Source organism: Amblyomma mixtum, chromosome 5, assembly GCF_055824585.1.
Source record: "Amblyomma mixtum isolate Tamu chromosome 5, ASM5582458v1, whole genome shotgun sequence".
In the NCBI taxonomy this organism is placed as follows: domain Eukaryota; kingdom Metazoa; phylum Arthropoda; class Arachnida; order Ixodida; family Ixodidae; genus Amblyomma; species Amblyomma mixtum.
The window spans coordinates 171816047-171822655 of NC_143016.1; positions in this window are offsets into that span (position 1 = coordinate 171816047).

Consider the following 6609-nt stretch of genomic DNA (forward strand, 5'->3'; position numbering starts at 1 on the left):
TTAGTGTAGATTCATAATGGTGGTTCAACAGCGCAAACACACCAAGACCAAGAAATAGACGGGAGAAACACCAGCGCTGCATTCAGCGCTGGCGCGTGTCCTGTCTGTTTCTTGGTCTATGTGTGTTTGGCTGTGGGCCGAACATGGGCTAGCCTACGTGGGCCAGACTTGGGCTTGCCCATGCGGGCCGAGCATGGGTTAGCCCACGTGGGTCCCCGCTGCACTGACGCCTAAGCCCCCTTGGAGGTCCTCTCTGAGAAGCCCATTACTGCCCCTATGGGTCCCAAAAAGGACCGTGGAAAGCCCCCTTTATCGTTTTTATGCTTGCAGACCATATTGGACCCCTGCTGGTTCTATCCCCAGTAGCACAAGGTGGCGGGCCCATGCGGGTCCGACATGGGCAATGAGGGCTGGTGGCTGCACTCAATAAACCCACATGGGTCCCCCGTGGGTGCAGTGCTGGAAAAAACGCTTGGGCTGCCCACTTCATGCCTGAATGGGACCCTCGTCGGCTAGGAATGGGCTTAAACAGACTGGGCAGCCCACCTAGGTCCCACCACAGATACGCGGGCTAGGAAGCGGGCTCTATTATGGTGATGTGCGGACAAACCCAAAAGGGGCTGCCCGTACACCACCGTGTGGGAGCCGCAGTGTTTTTGTGTGGGCAAAGTGCCAGTATTCCCGCCTTCAGCCAACATGGGTCCTGCATAGGAAATACAGGGGCTAAACTATGGGCTCCACAATGGCGAAGCGTTTCAGGCATGCAGTTTGGGCTGTCTTAGCAACACCGGCGAAGGTCCCGCGTGGTCTGGACATGGGCACATTTGCCGTTCCGAAGTCTTCACCGCCTGTATTCCAAATCGGGTATGAAAGGGGTAAGCATGGGCTGCGTGCAGTTCGTGTGCATAAAAGATGGGGCTACATGACGCTGAAGTGCGGGCACACCCAACAGGGGCTGCCCGTACAGCACACTGACGGAGCCAATTGGGCTGTGCCTGGGCTAACACCAGTATTCCCGCCTGTAGCCTACATGGTATATGGGCTAGGCACGGGCACAATTGTGATTCTAACATCTTCCCCGCCTGTATCGTACATGTCTGGTAGAAAAATTACGAGGAACTTTTGCGGCTAAAGTGCTTAAAGGCGAAAGCCTGAGTGCTGCATTCTGCTTCGCTATTGTTCACTTTACATTCTGGTGGTGCATAAATTAACTGTCAGTTAATGACGCTTAATCTTTGCCTTTAGGAGTGGAACGCGACAGCGTGTTGTAGCGCTGCCAGGCAGTCCACGGAACACCACCACCCGTTCGGCGCGATGCGTTGCCCTTTGAATTCAACTCTTTTTGAGGAAAGGTTCTACGCCTTGCTGGTCGGTAAATTGGTTTTTGAGAAAAGGAAATGTATCTGTCTCTCATATCTCGGTGGACACCTAAACCTCGGTGTAACGGGAAGGGAGGAAGATGGGAGTGAACGAAGACACGGTATTCACTAGACGCGCCTTTGTTCATTCTAAACCATCGAGCTGTCAAGGCGGAGTGGTAGCGTGCTCGTCCCGCACTCTGGACACCGGGGTTCGATTCCCGAGGTCGGCCAATTTCCTAGTCAGTTTTATTTATTATTGCGAAAGCAATACTACTTGCACTTTCATGCCTTTGCCGTGCCGCGGCGGTGACCACCATCGTGCCGCGGTGGTGACCACCATTGACCTTCATTTGACCTTGATTGCATTAGATTAGATTGGACTGGATTTGATTGGATAAGAGTAGATTACATGGGATTGGATTGGTTTGGATTGTATAACCGATGCATCACCACAAGCACCACCACCAGCTACACTACCAGCTGTACCATGGCATAGGTACGTATATTGCTTTCGCAATTACCGGGCTTAACAAAGCTAAGCCACAGCGAATTTTTTTATCTGGTCTGACTAGAAAGGTTAATTAGGCTAATTGGTTAAGTAAGTCCCACTAACTTGCAGCATCACTAAAAGATCCCTATAATTGGTTGCATGGTTAGTAGCCAAAGTACAATTGGCCCCGTTTGAAATTCGCGCACTGTGACGTCACGACCGTTTCGACCAATTGAAAAGCGTGACATTCCTGTCGACAACTTCTGCTTACAACGATGAGGCATTAAAGGCTTCCGCCTTAAAAGGCCTAAGCGTGAGCTGCGCAGTAGAAAAACATGCAGTGTGTGCGGGCAAACGGCTAGTATACCTGTATATCCGCCAGCAGCCTTCGTAAATCCTGCGCGGATTACTCTTGGCTTCACAGTGTAGAAAATCATGCGCCATTAGCGAGTTGCCGGGCAACACCTATCGACATTGCCATGGACATTAGTTGTACACGGGAAGAGTTGACATTCTCGCATTTACTCTGCCTGAATACACTACATCAGAGGCAAAAGGGTTAAGCGTGCCCAAATAGCAAGACCTTGCACGTTTCAATCTGACGAAGAGCTGCTCTTTGATCGCCGTAATAACAAAAGAACTCGCTTCTGAGATTTGTTGGTGCTTCTTTTGCGTTTATCGCATTGCATTTTTTTCTGGTGTGCTACGGTCGGCGCTGAGAAAGCTGCCAGCATAAGGTTTCTTGCTTGTTGCAATGCACTTGAATTACGTCAGCACTTCTAGCGCTTTCGTCGTCTCCATGCATCATGTGGCGCATGGAATTCATGACCGGTTGATGAACGTAGCGAGCCTCCGGCGACTGCGCCAGAGGCTGCAAAAGGTTTGTTACTGTCGCGTTCATTGCAGCAGCTTTCTTAATGCCCGCTAGCAGCAGCCTGTAGCGACGCACCGATCAAGACACAAAATTCTTGGTTTTTGTGCAGGCATTCTTTGCGCTTCTTCTTCGTCAAGTGATGGCACATTGATAACGCAACTTGGCCATCGCGAGCGGCCCCACCCTTCACCCTATCAGGAAGAGATACTAATCACAAATCGCCCAGAACATTTCTATCGACGAACAAGAAAAGGCTAACTCAACGGAGCCGGCAGCTTGGGGTGTTCCCTAAAGGGCGACAATTCGGGCTAGCGAAAAGGAACAGTGCTAGTGTGAACAAAATAAAAACATAAACTCCTGTAGAAACGTCCCACGAGTAACCTGTCTTTGCGCAATTTTTTTTTTCAGGTTTTTTTTTCCTCTCACCACCGCCTTCCCTGCTTTTCCTGGGTCCGCTCTCAACAAAAAACCTGCTCAATCCTGGTTTTTCTGCCTGCCTTTGTTCCTTCCCCGAGGACTCCTCTGTGTCTCTCCTGTCCCTCCCAGCCCCCATCACCGAAATGGCGCGGAGGCGCTCACTCTACAACCCACTACCGAACATTTTAAGCCGCCCTCCCTGCGACGCTTCCATGAAGTGGAGAGGGGGCACCGATTCTACTAGTTCACTGTGTCCGGTCGATGCGCGTGGACGTTATGCAGAAGGGCTCCCCCGCCTGTCCTGCGTTTGTTTGGAACAAGTTTTTCTTCTCTCGTGCGGTTGGGTTGAGTGTCAAGGGATGAAGGTAGCTGCGAAAACACGAGCGAACTAAGGTGGGTCTCCTAGCAGACGACGGCTTGCGCGGTGGACTGGACTCAGTTTCTGCGGTAAATGACTCAAAGGGCTGGCGTCACAACTTGTACGGGGTGTCCGGAACATGGGAGGCTACCGAACACCTCCACCAGATGTCAAGTTGTAGTGACGGCAGTCCAGCGGTCAGTAGGACACCAACAAGACTTGAATACGAAGCTCTTTATTAGGCCGGAAGCCTTTAATGCCTCATCGTTGGAAGCAGAAGTTGTCGACAGAAATGTCACGATTTTCAATTGGTCAAAATGGCCGTCACGTCACAGTGCGCGAATTTAAAATGGGGCCAATTGTACTTTGGCTAGGAACCATGCAACCAATTGAAGGGATGGTATAGCGATGCTCCAAGTAAATGAGTCTCAGTTTAGTTAATTTGGTGATTAACCAATTAGCCTAATTAACCTTTCTCGTCTGACCAGATAAATAAATAAAATCGAGTAGGTAATTGGTCGAGGTGGGGAATTGAACCCGGGTCTCCAGAGTGCGAGACGAGCACGCTGCCACTCCGCCATGCCAGGGTTTTTTTTCTTTATTACACTCCGCCATGCCACTTGGATGGTTTGGAATGAACAAAGGCGCGTCTAGTGAATACGGTGTCTTCGTGCACTCCCATCTTCCTCCCTTCCCTTACGGCGAGGTTCAGGTGTCTACCGATATACGCGATACAGATGCATTTCCTTTCCTCAAAAACCAATTTACCGACGAGCAAGGTGTACAGCCGAACGGGCGAAGGCGTTCTGTGGACTGCCTGGCAGGGTTGAAAGACGCTGTCGCGTTCCGCTCAGAGACATCAGTGACACAAGCAGCAACCCCGCCCCTAAGGCTTCCGCCTCAACGCACTTTAGGTCAACAAAGTGCTCCCCAAAATTTTTTGGGCTGACTTGCGCCCGCTGCATTCATTATTAAATACTAATCAACATGGCTTTCGCAGTGGTTACTCGTGTGTCACCCAGCTTACCGAATTTGTACATGACCTGTCAAGTGCTTTAAGATAAGGGGTATTCTGTTGACTGTATTTTTCTAGATTTTAAGAAGGCCTTTGACGTTGTACCACATTCCTTATTAATACAAAAATTATACTGGTACAACAGTAATGAGAACGTTATTAGGTGGATAAAGGAATATTCGAGCGTTAGGCGTCAATGTGTTGTTGTCAACGGGAAACAATCGCATGAGGTGGCTGTAACATCAGGGGTGCCTCAGGGATCCGTCTTGGGCCCATTACTGTTCATAATTTACATGAATGACATCTTTTCAGGTGTTTATTCATACATGCGTCTTTTTGCGGACGATTGTGTATTATATAGAATTATTAACGATCAATGTGACTGCGATGCATTACAACAGGATTTGTGTAAAGTGGCTAAGGGGTGTGAGAGCTCGGGAATGCATATTAACTTACAAAAATCTGTACACATGTGTTTCACTAAAAAGAAGGTTCCCCATATTTTCACTTATAAAATAAATAATAGCAGACTGCTTTCAGTGTTGGAATTTAAATATCTTGGTGTATATTTAACAAGTTCATTGTCTTGGCATCGTCACGTGGATTTCGTTACTGCCAAAGCCTGTCGTGTTTTAGGCTTCCTGCGACGTAACGCTAAACTTTTCCGTTTAAAGACTAAAGAACTGCTGTATAATACAAATGTTAGAAGCATACTTGAATATGCTTGCACAGTCTGGGATCCGAAAACCATTCTTGACGTTCAAAAGCTAGAAAGAGTTCAGAATTTGGCCGTTCGTTTTGTTTTCAATAACTATGGGAGATATTTTAGTGTAACGAGCGCGAAAAAATCCTTGGGTTGGGACTCACTTCAAAAACGTAGGAAAGTACTGCGTTTAAAATTATTTCATAATATATTTCATTCTAGAACTGGAATAGACAGAACCAAATATATAGCCAACCCTGATTACGTGTCTTTACGAAGAGATCATTCACTTAAAGTTAAAGAATACAGGTGCCGGACTGACCTTTTTAAAAAGTCTTTTTTCCCCAAAACGGTTTCGGAATGGAACAAGCTTCCTGAGGAAGTAGTGTCCATATTATCAAATGATTCATTTTCTGTGTATAATAATTCCGTGTTCTTTCTGTCTCATTGTTATCTTTTTTTTGTAACCACCTGCCCGCGGTGGCATTTGTGTACTTTTTCTTCAACTCCCCCACTGTAATGCCAGACAATGGCGCTGTGGGTATGATGATAAATAAATAAATATAGAACTGAATCACTCGGCGGCGGCTTGGAAAGATGTTTATTTTTTCTAATGTCAACAAAAAATACAAAGCAAAACTGCTGAACTCAAAGTTCTGATCTTTCAAGCACATGCGCAGTGAGGCAGCACTGAGCATTTCAGTATGGCAGTAATGAGGCCGACACTCGACCGCCGCGCAGGACGATGAAGTATGTGGACCATTTGCGCAACAACTCAGCCTCGCTCAATGAAAGTGCGTCCACGCATGCTTGCTCAAAGAGGCGCGTGCGGAGGCGCTGCAACCTTGGAAACATGGTTCTTTGCGGACGAACATTTAAGGAAGCCGCTCCACGTTGCCGCCACGAAACGAACATGCCGACACAAAAGAGCATATTTGCAAACACTTCGGGTGAACTAGTGCGCGCTTCCAGGTTAGCCTGCGAGCAAACACGCGCGGTGAGTTTTCGACGCGGGCGACAAAAAAAAAACATGCGGCTATGAGTGTGGATTTAATTATATAGCTGCGCCGTGCCATTGATAGGCCGAACGTTGACGCCACCGAGAGGCGTTTCTCAGCATTCGAGCGGAGGTTAGTCCAGGTTTCGCGGGCTACTTCTCCGCTGGCGAGGAATACTACTCCCAGGACTTTCACTCCCTGCACCCACTCCACCTCGCCCGCAAGGTTAGGTGTGAAGGTGCCAAGCCTTAGCGCCTTGCTTTTTCCCCTCTTCAATAGAGCCCCCGATATCTCGCAGTACTCGAGAAACAGCCGCGAAAAAGCGGCGTAGCTATCCTCGTCCTTGAGAAAAAGCGGCACGTCGTCGGCGTAGGCCGAAACTTTGATTTGGCC